Genomic DNA, 19,581 nt, shown 5'->3' on the forward strand with positions numbered 1-19,581 from the left:
CTATTAATACATATACACACAATAATAATAATAATAATAATTTAAAAATTAAAGGGGCAATGACTTTAGTAATAAATAGTAAAAGTATAAAAGTAGGAACAAGGCCTTCTAGTTTGTTTTGTTTTGAGACAGGGTCTCACACTGTAGCCTGGATTAGCCTCAAACCCAAGCAATTCTGTCTCAGCCTTCTGAGTGCTAGAATTGCAGGCGTGAACCATTATACATACCCCCGTCAAGCCAAAAAAATTCCTCTGTTGACCAGACTAGCATGGAATTCACCTGTTTCTGCTTCCTGAGTGCTGGGATTAAAGCTGTGTGCCACCAGGCCTGTCTGCCCTTACCTCCTTTTTGTGTGTACATGAGAATCCTCAGAGGCCAAAGAGGGTGTTGACGCTCCTGGAACTGGAGATTCAGGCAGCTACGAGAGCCCCCTTCAGACTAAAGGGGGTTGAGCTGCACAAAAGACTCTGAAAAGACTGAGACCAGACCAGTTACCTGGGAGAAGCAAACCCCTCCTAACTGCCTGGAAGGGGTTTAAACCAGCTGGAAAGGGTGCTCTCCAACCTGCTGTGCTGCCTACTAGCTGCGCAGCTATTTGAGCTGTCATTCATGCTGGGGTGGGCTTTAGTCCTGTAGCTGTCTTTGAGTCTTTTCTGCTCCTAGTAAGGACCCCTCACCCATAAGAAACCCAGTAAAACTCTCTGCTTCACCAAGCTGGGCTTCAGTAGTACCCTTACTTTGTTCGTGGGTTCCCTATCTGGGGTTAGTAGGCATTTATGTTGTGTCTTCCAAAGAAAAGTTTTACCACACAACAGGGTACAGGAATTTTCTAGAAAGTATATTTTTGGACTTTTGTTCTAGGGTCTTCAGCCCTATCGAGTTTACTTTATTCACATACCAAAAGCCATCTGGCAGGTTTGGGAAGGTACATTTCCTTCAAAGTGTTGTGTCTAAGTGTATAGATCTTATTGTTATGTGTTTTTTTATACTCTTGCTTTTGACTTTGTAGTATGATTGGGGTGAATGTTTGCATATGTATATGTTGTATACTGCTTTAGAATTTGTTTTTGCTCCTTTTTTTTTCTTTTGGTTTTTCGAGACAGGGTTTCTCTGTAGCTTTAGAGCCTGTCCTGGCACTAGCTCTTGTAGACCAGGCTGGCCTAGTACTCACAGAGATTCTCCTGCCTCTTCCTCCCGAGTGCTGGGATTAAAGGCGTGCACCACCACCGCCCAGCTTGCTTTAGAATTTGTAAAGCTTCCTTCTCTGTGTTTGTAGCCCAGGAAGGCCTCCAGCTCCCTAAGTGACTGAAGATGACCTTGAACTTCTGATATTCCTTCCTACTCTGCCAAGTGCTACTAATGCCAGCTGGTGCTATCACCCTGGTTTGTGAGGATTGAACTTGGGGCTTTGTGTATGCAAGGCTAGCACTCTTCAGAGTTCCCCTGCCCTCAGAAGGAATTTCTAGATACATACCTCCTGGACTATTTCATTTTATTTGCTGTATTTATTTAATACAACAAAATAAAAATGAGAAAAAATTTAAATTTTGGATATAGCTCAGGGATAGAGCCTTACCTATTTTGGGAAATGAGTTTTTTCTATCAAAGGAGGCTAGCCTGCCAAGGGCCAATAGTCCATAAATCTCTCCAACCTTGCAAAATCTTTTATGTAATTTTAGATTTCTCCCACTTGGTGAAATGTGTGTTTACATAAAGGCCTTGCAACCCTGAGCAGTTAACCTCTCTCCTCTTCCCTTCATTTCCTGTTCGCCAATTATAAATTAGCCAATCACATTAGATTGTGAGATAAAGCTCCCATTAATGGAATGAAAGACAGTTACCACCTATGTCAGAATGCAAGCGGAGTGAACTCCCAGGCTTGGTGTGCTTGTTTGTTTGCCGGGTTTAGGTTGCATCGAGCCATTCATTCATTCATTCATTCATTCATTTATTTATTTATGTATTAAAGATTTCTGTCTCTTCTCCGCCACCACCTCCCATTTCCCTCCCCTTCCCCCAATCAAGTCCCCCTCCTTCCTCAGCCCAAAGAGCAATCAGGATTCCCTGCCCTGTGGGAAGTCCAAGGACCACCCACCTCCATCCAGGTCTAGTAAGGTGAGCATCCAAACTGCCTAGGCTCCCACAAAGCCAGTACGTGCAGTAGGATCAAAAACCCATTGCCAGCCAGGCGGTGGTGGCGCATGCCTTTAATCCCAGCACTCAGAAGGCAGAGGCAGGCAGATCTCTGTGAGTTCGAGACCAGCCTGGTCTACAAGAGCTAGTTCCAGAACAGGCTCCAAAACCACAGAGAAACCCTGTCATCACAAAACATTCAGGAAATATGCATCGAGCCCTTTGCACAAAGAGAAGTAGCTTTGCCAGGTTATTGTCTCTTTGTTCCAGTGTTTCTTTGTGCAACACCATGAATATTCTTTTCTAACACTCAGCATGAGTGAGATCCTGGGCTCTGTCCCCAATAAAAAAAGGTGGAGTAGGGCTAAGTAAGAACTAGTCTTAGAACTAGCCAAACTCTGGCTGGAGATCAGCAATGCTCAGAGTTAATGCAAGAAAGGAGACTCAGGAAATAGAGTGCTGGACAGATGGCTGTGGGCCTTGGCTTGCACACGGTGCACCAACATACGTGCATGCAAAACACTCATGTACATAAAATAAAAATGTATCTTTAAGAATAAAAAACAAGCCGGGCGGTGGTGGCGCACGCCTTTAATCCTAGCACTCGGGAGGCAGAGGCAAGCAGATCTCTGTGAGTTCGAGACCAGCCTGGTCTACAGAGCTAGTTCCAGGACAGGCTCCAAAGCCACAGAGAAACCCTGTCTTGAAAAACCAAAAAAAAAAAGAATAAAAAACAAGCCGGGCGGTGGTGGCTCCTGCATTTAATCCCAGGACTCGGGAGGAAGAGGCAGGCAGATCTCTGTGAGTTCAAGGCTAGCCTGATCTACAAGAGCTAGTTCCAGGACAGGCTCTAAAGCTACATAGAAACCTTGTCTCAAAAAACCAAAAAGAAAAAGAAAAAAGAAAAAAAACAAAAAATAAATCCTTTAAAAACCGAAAATCATGTGGTGGTGTACTACTTGAATCCTAGCACTTGGAAGGAGAGGAGAGCAAAGTCATATCCTCGTGCCTGTCCCCCCAAATGCTGGACGACATTTGTTTTGGGGCTCACACCTGTGAATTCTTAGTCTTTTGCTTGTATTTTTAGAATCACTGTGTAGCTCTGGCTGGATTTGAACTCATGAATATCTGCCTGTTTTCTGGGTTAGTCTCTCTCTCTCTCTCTTAATATCTCAAGACTGACTCAAAACACCACGAGTAGCCAAGGATGACCTTGAACGCCCGATTTTCCTGTCACTCTGCAGCCCTGGTGGATCTGGACCTCACAGAGGTCCGCATGTGCCTCAATTGCCCTAGTTCTGGTATTAAAGGTCTGTACCTTCATGCCTGCTGTGGTTTTTAAAAAATGGCCCCCAAAGGGAATATGACTATTAGGAGATGTGGCCTTGTTGGAGTAGGTGTGGTCTTGTTAGATGAAGTGTGTCACTGTGGAGGCAGGCTTTGAGGTCTCATATATGCTCAACTCACGTCAGTAAGACAGATCACTTCCTGTTGCCTGCAAGATATAGGACTCTCAGCTACTTCTCCAGTACCATGTTGCCTGCATTTTGCCATGTCCTACCATGCTGATAATGGACTGAACCTCTGAATTATAAGCGAGTCATCCCAATTAAATGTTGCAGTGGTCACGGTGTCCCTTCACAGCAATAGAAATCCTAACAGAGACTTGAGCTTTTGTTTGTTTGTTTTTGTTTTGCTTGGGGCTTGCTGTGTTTAAGATAGGATCTCACTTTGAGTCCTGGGTGGCCTGGAACTCCTTAGGGCCTTGAATTCCGAGATCTTCCTGCCTCTGCACACCAGCTAAATCCTTGGGCCTGGCAGGTGCTAAACTCTAAAGACAGGAAATTAGTCAGATAGCAGTCACGCCCCTACCCCTGCCCTGCCTTTCTTTCTTTGTTTTTTAAAAAAATTTTCCAAAACAAGAGTTTCTTTGTGTAGTCCTAGCTGTCCTGAAGCTTGTTTTGTAGACCACCTGGTCTTAACCTTAGAGCTCTGCCCTACCCTGTCTACAAATCAAAGGCATGTGCCACCACACCTGGCTCAGATAATTGTTTACTTGCCCTTACACCCTATAATTTTAACAATTTGCTCTATGTCCCCAGCACAAGGAGTTTAATAGTGATGTTATACCAATGAACTAAAAGATAGAATTTTTTTGATTTTTAGATTTATTTATTTTATATTAGTGTTTTGTCTGAATGTATGTCTATATGTACCACTTGCATGCCTGGTGCCTCTAAAGATCAGAGAGAACATCAGATCCCTAGAAACTGGAACTAATTAGAGTTGTGAGATGCCCTGTAGGTACTGGGAATAACCAGGGGCCAGTGGATCTCTCTGAGTTCAAGGCCAGCCTGGTCTTCAGGTGAGTTCCAAGACAGCCAAGGCTGTGTTAAGAAACCCTGTCTCAAATAAACAAACAAATAAATTTAATTAAAAGCTTAAATAAAAATAATGGCCCATTATATTGTTTATTTGCAGTGCTGAGGATCAAATCCAGAGCCTGTGCATCCTAAGCTTTGAATGTTGGGTTTATGTACTTTATTTTGGAGAGAATATTTGTAAATTCCAAAGTTATAGAAAAATTAGTTTATTTCTTTTTTCTTCTTTTTTTTCCCTTTTTTTTTTGTGTGTGTGTATTTTTTTTTTTGAGATGGATCCACTGAGTGCTGGGATTAAAGGCATGTGCTGCCACTGCTTCGCTAGTTTATTTCAAGTAAAAAGTATGTTCCATGCAAAAATCTTTTAAAAAAACAAAACTATGTCCTTCAGTCATAAGTAGTTCTTCAAGATAGCCATTCTACTTTGGTATGTACAAGGTCATGGTCGTAGGTCTTTCTCACTTCATAGAGAACACTAGAAAACAAGGGTCTAAAGGGAGCACTCATGCATGAGTTACGCATTGTCTTTATTATGGGGATTCAAAGGGAAGCACTGACTCACAGAACATAGGGCAAGGTGGAAGTGGTAGTGTCAAGCACTCTGCCCCGGGAGATGTGAATAATCGCACAAGCTTGCTTCTGCTCCAACCTGCCAAGAGAGCCAGAGAGCCCCCTCCTCTCCCTCAAGTCCTCATGCAGAAGCCACGCCCTAAGGCTGGAGCCCAAAAAACTATTGGCTGAATGAATCCCCACAAGGGTCAAAGTTTAAATGACGCTTTTTTTTTTTTCGGGGCTAGGTTTCTCTGTTACTTTGAAGCCTTCCCTGGAACTAACTCTTGTAGCGCAGGTTGACCTTGAACTCACAGAGATCCACGCGCTTCTGCCTGGCGGCCAGTGCAGGGATTGAAGGCACGTGTCACCACTGCCCTGCGTGGACAACTTTTTTTTTTTTTTTGGTTTTTCGAGACAGGGTTTCTCTGTGGTTTTGGTGCCTATCCCGGAACTAGCTCTTGTAGACCAGGCTGGCCTCGAACTCCCAGAGATCCGCCTGCCTCTGCCTCCCAAGTGCTGGGATTGAAGGCATGCGCCACCACCGCCAGGCTGAACAACTTCTTAAACAAAAATCTTAAACAAAAAATTTACTAACTTTTTGTTGTTGTTTTTGGAGACAGTGTTTCTTTGTGTTACAGTATAACAGTCCTAACTGTCCCAGAACTAGTACTTGTACATTAGACTGGCCTTGAATTCACAAGAGATCCACCTGCCTCTGCCTCCTGAGTGCTGGGATTAAAGGCCCGCACCTTCTTCACCACCCAGTTTGTTTTAGTTTTTTATTTTGTCTTGTTTTGAGGTGTTTTTTTTTGTTTGTTTGTTTGTTTTTCGAGACAGGGTTTCTCTGTGGCTTTGGAGCTGTCCTGGAACTAGCTCTTGTAGACCAGGCTGGCCTCAAACTCACAGAGATCCACCAGCCTCTGCCTCCCAAGTGGTGGGATTAAAGACATGCACCACCACCGCCCTGCTCGTTTCTAATTTTTTGAGACAGGGTTTTGAAGAAATTAATTTAGGGTTGGTGGGAACCAGGAACTTCTAACCGTCCCAAGAACAGATAGGGCTTTCAGATATGGTCAGAGGATATCCTGTGGTTTTTCCACGAAAAGGAAAACACCCCACACACACTAGGAAATGAGCTCATGGAAAGTGCCCAAACCCTGTCTCTTTGTGTCCTCGGCTAGACCAATCATTGTTAGCCAAATATGCTTATGATAATTCTATGGTTTTGCTCTATATAAACCCCGAATGCTAGCTTTTCGGGGGCTCTCAACTTCGCGGAGACAGTTGGGAGCCCGTTTGCACAGATGCTCAATAAAACCTCTTGCTGTTGCATCTCCTGGACTGGTCGTTGAGTCGCCGGGCTAGCCCACCCGAGTAATTAGACCCCGAACTTAGGGTCTAACAGTTTCTTTGTTTAGGCTTGGCTATCCTGGAGCTAGCTCTGTAGACTAGGTTGGCCTCGAACTTACAGAGATCCACTTGCTTCTGCCTCCCAAGTTGCTGTGATTAAAGGAATGTGCCACTACTACCTGGCTCTTAAGTTTTGAAGTATCATATATACCTCTATCTGGCGTGGAAACCACTGTGTCGACAGGCTGCTGATGTTGCTGACCTGACTTCCCAAGTATTGGAAAGACAGGCATGTGCTACCAGACCTGCCAACAGCATTCTGTTCCTCAAAACAGAACGTGTGCAGGTGAATGTGATACAAGAGAAGAGTTTGATGTTTCTGTGGTTATTCCTGCCAGGTTTCCAGTAGAGTTGTTCTGTATCACCAGCAGTTCAAATTATAAAACCAGTAAAAAATACAAAGAACATTTTGTACCATTATTAAAATGTTTTTCAGAAACAATCATGCTGTGTAGCTCAGGTTGGCCTGAAATTTGTTTCAACTTCTGAAATCCACCCTAACCCTAACCTTGCTACATGAAAATGATTTTTAACCGAGGTTCCACTGAAAAGGTCTTTAGTCTTGTGGAATATTACTTTAAGATGTGTTGCATTTGTTTATGCTGTGGAACATTTGTTTAATGATGCAGAGATGTGTTGCATTCTTTTACATTGCATACATATGTTTAACTCCGTGAAGCTGTTTTACTTTGCCTGTGTAAAACACTTGATTGGTCTAGTAAAGAGCTGAATGGCCAATAGCTAGGCAGGGGAAAGGATAGGCGGGGCTGCCAGGCAGTGAGAATAAATACAAGAAGAGATCTGGGGGTGGGGGTGGGGAAGGAGCAAGATGGATCAGGAGAGCTCAAGGAGTGAGAAAAGAAGGGGTGGGCCAGCCAGCCAGCCAGCCACCCAGCCACCCAGGAGTAAGAATGAAAGTAAGTCTGACTGCAGAAGTGCAAAAAGAGAGAAGCCCAGAGGTTGATGGGTAATTTAGCTAGAAAAAAAGCCAAGTTAATGCTGGGCATTTATAAGAAAGAATAAGACTCTGTGTATGATTTATTTGGGAGCTGGGTGGCCGGCCCCCCAAAAAGCCAAAAGAGAAAAACAACAATATATTTGTGTAACAACATGGGTTATATTTCCATGTAGGGCCTGAGAAAGCTGGGGGGTAAAATGTTCTTTTAAGAAACCCTGCTGCCGGGCGATGGTGGCGCACGCCTTTAATCCCAGCACTCGGGAGGCAGAGGCAGGTGGATCTCTGTGAGTTCGAGACCAGCCTGGTCTACAGAGTTAATTCCAGGACAGGCTCCAAAGCCACAGAGAAACCCTGTCTCAAAAAAACCAAAAAAAAAAAAAAAAAAAAAAGAAAGAAACCCTGCTGCAGGGGCTGGAGAGATGGCTCAGTGGTTAAGAGCATTGTCTGCTCTTCCAAAGGTCCTGAGTTCAATTCCCAGCAACCACATGGTGGCTTACAACCATTTGTAATGAGGTCTGGGGCCCTCTTCTGGCCTGCAGACATACACACAGACAGAATATTGTATACATAATAAATAAATATTTAAAAAAAAAAAGAAACCCTGCTGTAGCCGGGTGGTGGTGGCGCACGCCTTTAATCCCAGCACTCGGGAGGCAGAGGCAGGCAGATCTCTGTGAGTTCGAGGCCAGCCTGGTCTACAAAGGGAGTTCCAGGACAGGCTCCAAAGCCACAGAGAAACCCTGTCTTGAAAAAACAAACAAAAACAACAACAACAACAAAAAAAAAACAAACCCTGCTGTACAGAGGAGTGCTTAGTCAGCATTTTTCACACTAAATAGAAACAAAAATCTATGTAAAAACCTTCTGACACAGTGCAGGGCACTGGCATTCCACAGCTGGAGGGTTGACGTGATTCCAGGTCAAACAAACGTCCAATCAGGCGGCAAGCTTTAGGCTTGGCTCTCATGAGCTTAGAAGTAGACAGAGCCAGCCAAAAAAGCCACATGGAGGAGCCAGGTAGCTTAGCAGTCTAAAGTTTGCTCATGCAATCAAAAAGAGCTAGAAGAAATGCAGTAAAAAGGGTCCAGAAAATCCTCTAAACAGGTTCCAGTGTGTTTTACAATGCGCGTAGGCTTAAGAAAGAAAGAAAAAGGGTATAGACAGTCATAGAAAGACAACTTAAAAATTATAGTCTTTTGTGTGTTTTTCGTGACAGGATTTCTCTGTTTCTTCAGAGCCTGTCCTGGAATTAGCTCTTGTAGACCACGCTGGCCTCGAACTCACGGAGATCTGCCTGTCTCTGCCTCTCGAGTGCTGGGATTAAAGGCATGTGCAAAGAGAGCCGGGCCAAAAAAAAAATAATAAAGTCTTTAAAGAGAAGTAAACTAATAATAATAAAAAAGAGAGATGGGAAATACACAGGAAGTCTGGGTCCTATATAGTATTATATAGGTTGTGTTAATTTTGAATTTGAGTGTTGAGCAAAGAACAGCAGCTAGGAGACCTGGAAATGAAGAAGGATTGTTGAAAGAAACCAGCCCATATACTTTAGGAATGCCTTAACTTTAAAAAAGTCAAAAAACGCATTTATCAAGTGGAAGTTAAAAGTGTTCTTGGAGAAGAGGTTTTGCTTTTGTTTCCACAGGAAACAAGAGGTTGTGGATTCATTACAGGTTAATATAGATCAGGTTTGATCAAGGGAGACTTCCTAAATCTTGACAGGTATTATCTATCAACAAGGGTTATAGCTGGTCTTCCTGGACTTGATCATTATCTCAAATTTCATCAAGGACCTTAAAGATGCCTTCCCCCACATTCAACAGGAAGCAGTCTAGAGAACATGATGTCCACATTCCCAAGAGTTGGGCTCTTGGAGGCTTTTGGCAATTTCGTGGGTTGTAGATGTTTGTTATAATTTTGGGGAATATAGAAATATAGGAGTATAGGATTAAAAAGACAACTATGAAACTCAGATATTTTGTATTGGCATAGATTTTGGTATAGTAACACAAATTTAAAGTTATTTTTCTTTCTTCTTCTTTCTTTCTTTGTTTTTTTTTTTTGGTTTTTCGAGACAGGGTTTTACTGTTTAGTTATGGGCTGTCGTGGAACTCACTTTGTAGGCCAGGCTGACCTTGAACTCACAGAGATCCACAGGCCTCCGCTTCCCAAAGTGCTGGGATTAAAGGCATGTGTCACTAATACCTGGTTTAGTTTTTTTTCTTATACTGTATATATGTTTCTACTCTTGTTTGGGCTATTGTGCTTACGCAGTTCATTTAAAAATACAATATATAAATAAGAAATGAGATCAGCAGTTAATCTATAATAATCAAACCGGTAGTCATATTAGGTACATTTTCTGGGTTAAATCGGTATATTTTGGATAGATAAATGCTCTTCAAACATTTCAAAGATCTATAGAATATCTCATTTAAAATGTTTCTTGAACATAAGGTGTTTTATGACAACGAGACACATCTGCTCCTGGCAGTACCAATTTACTTCAGAGATGATGGGCACTGAAGAAGCTCCTTATGGAGTTTGTTTTCATTGTGGAAAGTTCAGCCACTGGGCAAAGAAACTGCTCTTTCCTTTGACTGATGATAATGTGCTGTGCAGACTGGACATACAGAACACACGGGGGAAAATTGTTGAAGATTGTCCAAACAAGGTAGGACAGTCCTTCAAAATTCCAGATTTACAGAAGAATTTGCCAGACATTCTGCAGGACATAGAAGAAAGCAACTGACAAACTTTGCCAAGACAAGACAGAACAGTCCCTCAAATTTCCTGCTTCACTGAAAAGTCTGCTATATGTTCAAGGCATGTAGCCTGAAGATGGATGCCCCAACATTGCAGAAGAGCTTTGGATAGACTGTCCAGGCAGCAAGATGTCTCTGTTGTTAGGTAATATTACATCCTTCTTCATCTTTGATGGAGTTAAGGACTAAATAATTAGAGTTTCAGTGTTCCTTCTGATAGAAAGTAAATTAGGTATAAAACTTTGGAGTCAACTGACATGGGATGGATGGTGGAGTGTTTTCTCTGAGTTTGCTAAGTACAAATGGACTGAATATTGTAAATGTAATTCTCCTTACCTGATAACTGTTTTTGTTGTATATGTTTACTATGTTAAAGTTAAAATCTTTCATTTTTATTTAGGCAAAAAGGGGAATGTAGAATATTATTTTAAAATGTGTTACATTTGTTTATGATGTTGAACATTAGTTTGTTGCAAAGATGTGTTGCATTCTTTTACGTTGCATTTGTTTAACTCTGTGAAGCTGTTACTTTGCCTGCCTAAAACACCTGATGGTCTAATAAAAAGCTGAAAAATCAAAAGCGAGGCGGGGCTGGAGACAGAAAGAATCAATAGAAGAAGAAATCTGGGAAAAAAGGAGGAGGAGAAAAATAGAGCAGGAGAGATCAAGGAGTGAGGAAAAAAGGGGACAGCCAGATGTGGCGTAAGAGTGAAAGTAAGAGAAACAAAAAGCCCAGAGCCAAAAGGTAGGTGGGATAATTTAAGAAAAGCTGACTATAAAAAAAGTAAGCTAAGGTCGATCATTTATAAGAAAGAATAAGACTTCATGTGTGATTTATTTAGAAACTGGGTGGCGGACCCCCCCCCCCCCCAAAGCCAAAAGAGTAAACAGAGTAAAACAACCAACGTTTTAGTAATTTCCAGAGGTCCAGATATTGGAATCTGAGGATTCCTGCATAAGAGAGAGACTGGCAGAGTGTGCTGCTGTAGTTATAATCCCATCACTTACATAGATATAAAAGGATCATGAATTAAAGACCAGTCTCAGCATCTCAGCTACACAGGGAGTTTGAGGCCAGCCTGCGTTGTGTCAGAGCTTATCTAGAAAGAAAGAAAGAAAGAAAGAAAGTAAGAAAGAAAGAAAGAAAGAAAGAAAGAAAGAGAGAAAATAAAGGTACAAATTCAAGTGCTATGAGAAGAGAGATTAGTATCATATCTTTTATCATATCTGGAAATAAGATTTTATTTTGAGATGGTTTCACCACACAGCCTCTGGGATGGGCCTAGGGACAATGAGGGACAGGACTTCCTATCCTACTGTCTCAGCCTCCTAAATACTGGGATTACAAAGTGAGAGCATTTTACCTGGGTTGAGGATAGGATATTAAATGTATTTTAAAGGATTGGCACAGATTGGAAGAGTTTGGGAGGGATAAATTCATTCATAGGTAGAAATGGAGATGACTCCTTCACGTCCCCAGTCAGGACACCTTTGCTATAGGAAAGGCAACTAAATAACAAAGGGGAGTGTTGCCGCCCCCTACCTTGTTTTTTTTTTTTTAACCTTGTATTTCTTTTCTTTTCTTTTCTGTTCTGTTTTTTTTGTTTGTTTGTTTGTTTTTTGTTTGTTTTTCGAGACAGGGTTTCTCTGTAGCTTTGGAGCCTGTTCTGGAACTCTTGTAGACAAAGCTGGCTTCAAATCCACAGTGATCTACCTATCTCTGCCTCCTGAGTGTTGGGATTTGAAGGAGTGCACCACCACCACCCGGCCCAGCCTCACCTTGTATTTCGAAGGGGGAAGTTCAGCTATCACTGTTGTAAAGAGTTGTTGTTGTTGTTGTTATTATTATTATTATTAATTTGTCTGAAGGTAAAAACAAAAGGCCAGGCGGTGAGTTCGAGGCCAGCCTGGTCTATAGAGAGAGAGTTCCAGGACAGGCTCCTAAAAATAAAGAGAAACCCTGTCTTGAAAAACAAAACAAAAAGCAACAAGAGCCCAGAGTGGTGGCTTAATGGGGAGGCTGAGACAGGAAGATTGCTAGTTCAATGCCAGCTCAGGCTGTAAAAGCAGTCCAGGCCTGCAAGAGTCACCGAGCTTGACCCAGTCTCAAAAACTCAAAACCACATACAAATAAAACAGACCCTCCCTCCCCCCAACTCCAGTGATTTGGATATCAATAGTCCCCAATTTGGTAGGTACGGCTTGAGCTCAGGGAACTGCGATTGCCTCATTGACAAGTGTGCTGGTTGATGAATTACTTTGACAATTGATTGCAAGAGCTTCGCGATTCTTGAAGCGTGGCTCCCTACGCTTGCCGTAACCTGGACTGGACCATTGCATCCTGCGGGTGTGTGAGTGCAAGAGGCTGAGAGAGCAGAGCGGAGGGCGTGTGTCAGGCAAAGCCCAGAGCCCTGGAGGACGACTGGCTCCCCGAGCCCGCCACCTGCCCGTCCTCCTCCCCGGATCCCGTCCCTCCCCGCGGCAGCGGCCTCGTCGGTACGGCTCCCTCGGGAGCAGGTGAGTGGCGGCGCCTTGCTCCAGGCACCCCCGTGGCCCCCGGGCGGTGGCGGTGGCCGGCCGGGGAGGCGGCCTCGGCGCACAGTAATGGCAGCGCTGTGAGCCGGGGAACGCGAGCTGACAGCCGCCGCCGCCCACCCTCCGAGCCGGGGGCTTCGTCCTTCACGCCTGCGGGTTGCCTCCTTCCCCGGGCCCCTGCCCTCGCCCTGCTTCCGCAGAAGGTAACCCTGCTGAAAGCTGGGGAGCCGGGCTATGGGCGCAGGGAAACTTCCCTTCCCGGCGAATGGGTGGCGGGGATGGGGTGGAGGAACGGAGTTAGGGGCGACCTGGCGGAGGGGACCGGGCTGCAGGCCTGGCAAGATGGTGTCCTGTGAGTGACCTCGGCTCCCCAGACTGCTGACCCTTAAGCCCGGACCGGATCCCAGGCCTCCCCGATCCGCTACCGGCCGCCCCTCCCTCGGCCTCATTTTCTCCTAAGGAGGGAAGGTGAGCGTGTGCTCTCCGGCTTATTTACGTGCGCACACGGAGACCAAAGTCTCTGTTGAAGGGGGTGGCATCAGCCTCATACATTCTAGCCCCGAGTATTTTCACTTTTGTTTCCGCAGACAGTGAAGATTGGTAGCTTTGGGGAGGAGTATTCTACATGCATGCTGCACCTCCTGCCTCAACACTTCTGAGGTGGTGAAATAAGAGCCTCTGGCTCCCACCAGCACTTGTTTACACACTAGAGTCTAGAACCCTTTCCTACCATTACGTGTGTGCAAGTAGTACATCTTTGAATTTCTATTGTTATAAGTTACCCCCGTCGTCCTTGGTTACTGTTACTGGTTGGATGGCAGTACCGTCTTAAGTTTCAATTTGAAGATGTAAACTACTAAGTTGGAGCTGTAGCTCAGTGCTTCAACACTTGCCTACTGTGCAAGAAGCCTTAGGTTCAACTCCAGCACCGCCTTCTGCAAATAAAAGAAAAAAGCGCACGTGTGTGTTTCTTTATTGACTTCAATAGAAAAGTTCCCAAACCTAGAACTTACCTCAAACCCACATTGTTATACAATATGAAAGATCATTTTATTCTCTTCTTTCATCTTAGTGTCATTCCATGACATAAAAGTGATCTAATGAGCTAAAATTTGGGTTTTTTTTCCCCTATACAGTATTTGGAGTCCCTTCCCAAAAAGTCACAAATGAATTAAGAGTAGTGGACGTTTTTTCTTTTTTAGTTGCTCTTCCCCCTGTTTATGAGTAGTGGGATTGGGGTGTGTGTGTGTGTGTGTGTGTGTGTGTGTTTATTTTTGCGAGGGTGGTTATTTTTTTGCTTGCTTGATTGCTTTGCTGGTTTTTTGGTTTTTTTCGAGACAGGGTTTCTCTGTAGCTTTGGAGTCTATCCTGGAACTAGCTCTTGTAGACCAGGCTGGCCTTGAACTCCAAGAGAGCGGCCTGCCTCTGCCTCACAAGTGCTGGGATTAAAGGCGTGCAACCACCACAGCCAGGTGATTGCTTTTTTTTTTTTTTTTTGAGACAGCTGTACGGGGCTCACTGTGTAGACCGGAGGGGCCTCACCTGCCTCTTCCACCCCAACTGCCTTTACCAACTGAACCACTTTCATTGACCCACTGGAATCTTTTATGATCATGATGTTAGTCATTTGTTAAATAATGGTCCTTAGCCAGGCAGTGGTGGGGCACGCCTTTAATCCCAGCAGTTGGGAGGCAGAGGCAGGCTGATCTCTATGAGTTCTGGGCCAGCCTGGTCTACCAAATCCAGTTTCAGGACAGGCTCCAAAGCTCCAGAGAAACCCGGTCTCAAAAAAAAAAATAGATTTTGGAATTTGAAAGTCAAGAGTAATATCTGATTTATAGTCTTTAGATTGGAGGGTAGATGTCAAAAGATACCCTCTCCCAGGGTCAGAGTTTGGCCTTGGACCATTAAAAGACAAGTAACAAGGTTTCTAGCTGTGTTGAAGATACTTGTTGAACGTGTTGTTATAGTTTGGATAAGAGTGAAGTTGATGGAGATAGGGTGTCTCTTGGGTTTTAGAGCTAAAACGGAGGATGATGGTACCATGTAAGGGATGGGGAAAAGGTGAGAGAAACATGAGTTTATATAGAACGGAGTTGGAGTGAATGTCTTATAAGTGTGAAATTTAGTGCGGAAGTTAAGGAGTCATACAGTTTGTTTCAAAGTCTGAACTCAGCAACTGGAATAGTGAAAAATAAGACAGATCTCTGCCCTCACGAGAAGTGGGAAAGATGGGTAGAGAGTTTCATCAGTCTTTAACTGGTGGCCCATTGAATAAAATCAAACTTAGATTCACAATTGGAAAGGTTCAATAGGGCATAGAATTGAAACCCTCTTGTCTCCCTCTTCGTTTTCCCTGGAGCCAAATAATGTTAACTTTCTTACATGTTTCCAAAGATATGTTTCTCTGCCTTTAAACGGGTGTGTGTATATTCTTTGCAAAAATGGTAGCACACCTTACTTTGATACTTTGTAATTTTAAGAGAATTAGATAGATAGTCCTTTAAAAGTTACCCAGGTTAAGGACACCTAAAGAAAGCCTGGGAGGAAATGGAGAACGCTACAGGGACCTGCACCATTTTCTGGTCTGCTCTTTGCCGTGGTTGAGTATGTGACTTACAGATGGGATTTCTGGCAGGCTGAGTGTACTTAGCTAACCCAGGCCTAGCACATGTGCTGTGTCTCAGGCTGGTCTTTATGTGTGGGTATTTCCTGCATACGCCCCTTTCCGAAAGTACAGGGATTCCAGGTGTGTTCACATTGCTTGCTCCGATGTATGTTCTTGGAAGAACATTGCTTTATTTACAAGAAACTTGTACTTTTCCACCTTGCCTGCCATTTCTTCAAATATGCCAGAAAATGTTAGGTATTTATTAAAGGAACATTTTCTTTATGTGTACTACCTGCTGCAGTAAGTTCACCACAGGGTCAGCCCCTGGAGGTCAATATTAGAAAGACTTAAGACTGGTAAGATTAAAAAAAAAAATAGGCTGCCGGCGATGGTGATGCACGCCTTTAATCCCAGCACTCGAGAGGCAGAGGCAGGCGGATCTCTGTGAGTTCGAGACCAGCCTGGTCTACAGAGCTAGTTCCAGGACAGGCTCCAAAGCCACAGAGAAACCCTGTCTCGAAAAAAAAAAGTATCAATACGTTAATAGATTAAAACTTTATAAAAAAAATAGGCTAACACCTGAGGCCTGAGGTAGGGAATGGGTAGGGGGCTCGGCCTCTGATTGATTCCAGCCACTCCGGAGCAAAGTAGGAGGACTGCTCAGGTTTCAGATTAGACTCAAGGTCAATTTGATTTTAGCGGACCCTGCTTTAAAATAAAAATTAGTCCAGGTGATGTTGGTACACTCCTTCAATCCCAGCACTTGGGAGACAGAGGCAGGTGGATCTCTGAATTCAATGCCATCTTGGTCTACAGAGTGAGTTCCAGGAGAGCCAGGACTACACAGGAAAGCCCTGTCTCGAAAAATCCAAATAAATAGTAAATATGGGCCTGATATTGCTCATTGATATCAGGTGGTGTTTAGCGTGTTTGGGGCCCTGGGTTCCATACCTACTATTGGGCAAAAAAAAAAACAAGGAAAGATAAAAGCAGAAGTTTGGCGTGGTGGAAGTTGGGAACTGATTCAGTGGTACATTTACTAGGCCTGTGGCAACAGGAGCTCTGGAAAAGAAAGGGAATTGCCACGTTGGTGATTGCTGTTGGAGGTGTGTGGCTGATCTGCTTTGTACGTTTTTTTCTTCCTATTTTCTCCCTCCCTCCCTTCCTCCCTCCCTCCCTTCTCTCCCTCTCTTTCCTTTTTGTTCCAGGCAAGGGCTCACCATATAACCCTAGCTAGCCTGGAACTCTTAAGGATCTACCTGTCTCACTGAGCTTGCCTAGTTCTGGGGTTAAAGGATGTGTGCCCCCACACCTAGGCCTGAATTCATTTGTGTTAGTCACATGACCTGGTCAGAGTGATCTGTTTAGATTTAAGTCTTAGTGATGTATCATGTTAAATTGCAGAAGTTAGCATAATTCTTGTGTTGCTGTATTTAAGAGCTATTGAAACATCTAGGCTGGAGATGTGTTTGGTAGCCTTTTACCTAGCATATGTGAAGACCTGGGTTGGATCCCTAACACTGCTGGGCCAACCTGGCTGTAATCCCAGCACTGGGGAGATGGAGGCCAGAGCTACATAAGACCTTACCTCAGGAAAAAAAAAAAAACATTAGATACATCTGGTGTCATTACTTGATATTTAGCTTTTAATTGGGACAGACTTATTGAAATTTTAGAATATATTATGAGCCTTAAAGTTTTAGGACCTTTATCACTGCTGAGATTGTTGCTTTTTTTGGGACACGGTTTCTCTGATAGTCCTGGCTGTCCTAAAACTCACTATGCAGACTAGGCCGGCCTCAAACTCAGAGATCTGCTTGCCTCTTCCCACTGAGTCTTTGGATAAAAGAGATGTTCCACCATGACCGCCTAAGATTCTTAAATTTGTGTGTGTGTGTGTGTGTGTGTGTGTGTGTGTGTGTGTGTGTGTGTTTTGGGTTTCTTCTGGCATGACCTGATTTGGGACTTAGTAACCTTAAACCCCCCCCCCCCCATCTACCTCCCCTCGACCTCTGAAGTGGGAGTTGCAGGATTTTACCCTGCCTGTCTCTGGTTGTGTTTAGCTCTCCTGGATGTTGTTGACCATTTTGAATTCTGTTGACTAAATGTTTTAGAGGGGAGATAGTTGCTTTAAGATTTATTTATTTTATTTTGAGATCTGGTCTTGCTGAACAGCCTAGAAGTAGGGATATTTTGTTTGTATTTTAACAAATAAAGGTTGCCTGAAATTAGAGAGTGGTGGCACACACCTTTAACCCCAGAGCTCAGGAGAAAGGAGCTCAGGAGAACTCTCTGTGAGTTCAAGGCCACCCTGGGCCACCTGAAATCAGTGTGGGATCACAGAACCTGGGATCACACAAAGGTGATCCCAGCACTTGGGCTCCACGCCTTTAATTTCAGCACTGGATGGGTGGAGGCAGGAATATAAGGTGAGAGGAGACCGGAGCAGTGCAGTCTGAGGACAGGATCTCCCTTCGGTCTGAGCGTCGGCAGAAGTAAGAACTCTCGTGACTGGTGCTTTGCTTCTCTAAACCTTCAACTTTCACTCTTTTTGTGTTTAAGTTTGTGTTAAGCCCGGCAGTGGTGGCGCATACCTTTAGTCCCAGCACTCGAGAGGCAGGGTCAGGCGGATCTCTGAGTTTGAGGCCAGCCTGGTCTACAAGAGCTAGTTCCAGGACAGGCTCTAAAGCTACAAATAAACCCTATCTCTAAAAACCACAAAAAATTGTGTTATACCTAGGCTAGCCCAGATTCACACTTGCCTAACCTGACTCTCATCTTCCTGCCTCAGCCTCTATAGTGGCTAGATTTCAGGTGTGTGCAGCTAGATGCTTGCAAAGTTTTACAATTTTGAAGAATTAATCGAGACTCTTCTCTGTATTACTTTTGCTCTTTATTTTATTTATTTTTTAAAAATATTTATTTATGTCTACAAGAGCTAGTTCCAGGACAGGCTCCAAAGCCACAGAGAAACCCTGTCTCGAAAAACCAAAAAAAAAAAAAATATTTATTTATTATGTATACAATATTCTGTCTGTGTGTATGTATGTCTGCAGGCCAGAAGAGGGCACCTTATTATAGATGGTTGTGAGCCACCATGTGGTTGCTGGGAATTGAACTCAGGACCTTTGGAAGAGCAGGCAATGCTCTTAACCACTGAGCCATCTCTCCAGCCCCCTGCTCTTTTTTTTTTTTCAGTTAGCTATCTTAGATATTTCTATAAAGAACTGATCTAGTTTTTGAGACTGCTGGATCTCCACTCTTTCCTCCCCAGGCATGTAGCTTAAGCAGGCCTCAAGCTCAGCCTCCTGAGCGCTGCCACTCCAGATTAGAACAACACTATTACCAACTAAGCTTCATCCCATCTCAAGGTAGTCCTTGACTAAAAACTCCTCAGTCCGCACGGACTTTTTGTTGTTTCTGCTGTTATCTTTGCCTTTTTTTGTTTTATGCAAGAGATTAAAGAGTCTCTAGGTCAGGGAACCCTACATTTGATAGTAGATTTTAAAGCATTAGACAGCAGTGACTATAGAAGATAAGACAGATGTAGCCTGTTGGTGGCGCAGGCCTTTAATCCCAGCAAACACCAGAAAGAAGAGAAAGTTACTAAATGTGTTGTGTGCTTAAAATGTTCAAGTGTTCAGGTGTTAATTTCCAATTTGAAGGTTTTAGTTAATTAAAGGTTTTTCTTTTCTTTTTTTTTTTTCTTTTGTTTTTCGAGACAGGGTTTCTCTGTAGCTTTGGAGCCTGTCCTGGAACTAGCTCTTGTAAACCAGGCTGGCCTCTAACTCACAGAGATCTGTGTGCTTCTCCCTCCTGGGTGCTAGGATTAAAGGCGTTTGCCACCACCGCCCGGCAAGGTTTTTCTTTTATAGACTTGAACATTTAGTGTTAACCATTGTTAGTTCTTGAATCATAGCCTCATTAAGGTATGTCAGAAGTTTTCATAGAACACGGTGACAGTTTATCATGCTTTATCTCTCTTTGTGCTCTAACCTTAAGTTTTTGCAACATCTCCAGCATCCTTTGGAAGTCAACTACACTAAATATTTAGTAAGAATATTAACTCAGTAAAATCTTTGTTTTAACAGAAACTTTTTTGTAACACGATTAATAAAAACCCAGAAACAGATAATCGGGTTCAACCTGAAGGCCTGAAAGGCAAAACAGCCAGCCACTGGCTCTTATCTCTACCTCAGTCCAAAATGGGCTCCAGGAATCTAAGAGAGTGTGTGA

The 19,581-nt window shown here is 43.6% G+C and overlaps 1 protein-coding gene across 2 annotated transcripts in view; it reads left to right on the top strand.

Moving 5' to 3' along the window:
- The first annotated feature begins 12,532 nt into the window (after positions 1-12,532).
- Cul2 (cullin 2) overlaps positions 12,533-19,581 on the top strand; it is a 38,957-nt gene continuing 31,908 nt past the window's right edge. The window contains exon 1 of one of the 2 annotated variants that reach the window (XM_075970692.1): positions 12,533-12,716. The gene's annotated coding sequence lies outside the window, so the exon portion shown is untranslated. Of the gene's footprint in view, positions 12,717-12,761; positions 12,938-19,581 lie in introns of those variants that run through there. The other variant, XM_075970691.1, reaches the window with a different exon arrangement.

The sequence above is a fragment of the Microtus pennsylvanicus genome, chromosome 4 (assembly GCF_037038515.1).
Source record: "Microtus pennsylvanicus isolate mMicPen1 chromosome 4, mMicPen1.hap1, whole genome shotgun sequence".
Taxonomy (NCBI): Eukaryota; Metazoa; Chordata; class Mammalia; order Rodentia; family Cricetidae; genus Microtus; species Microtus pennsylvanicus.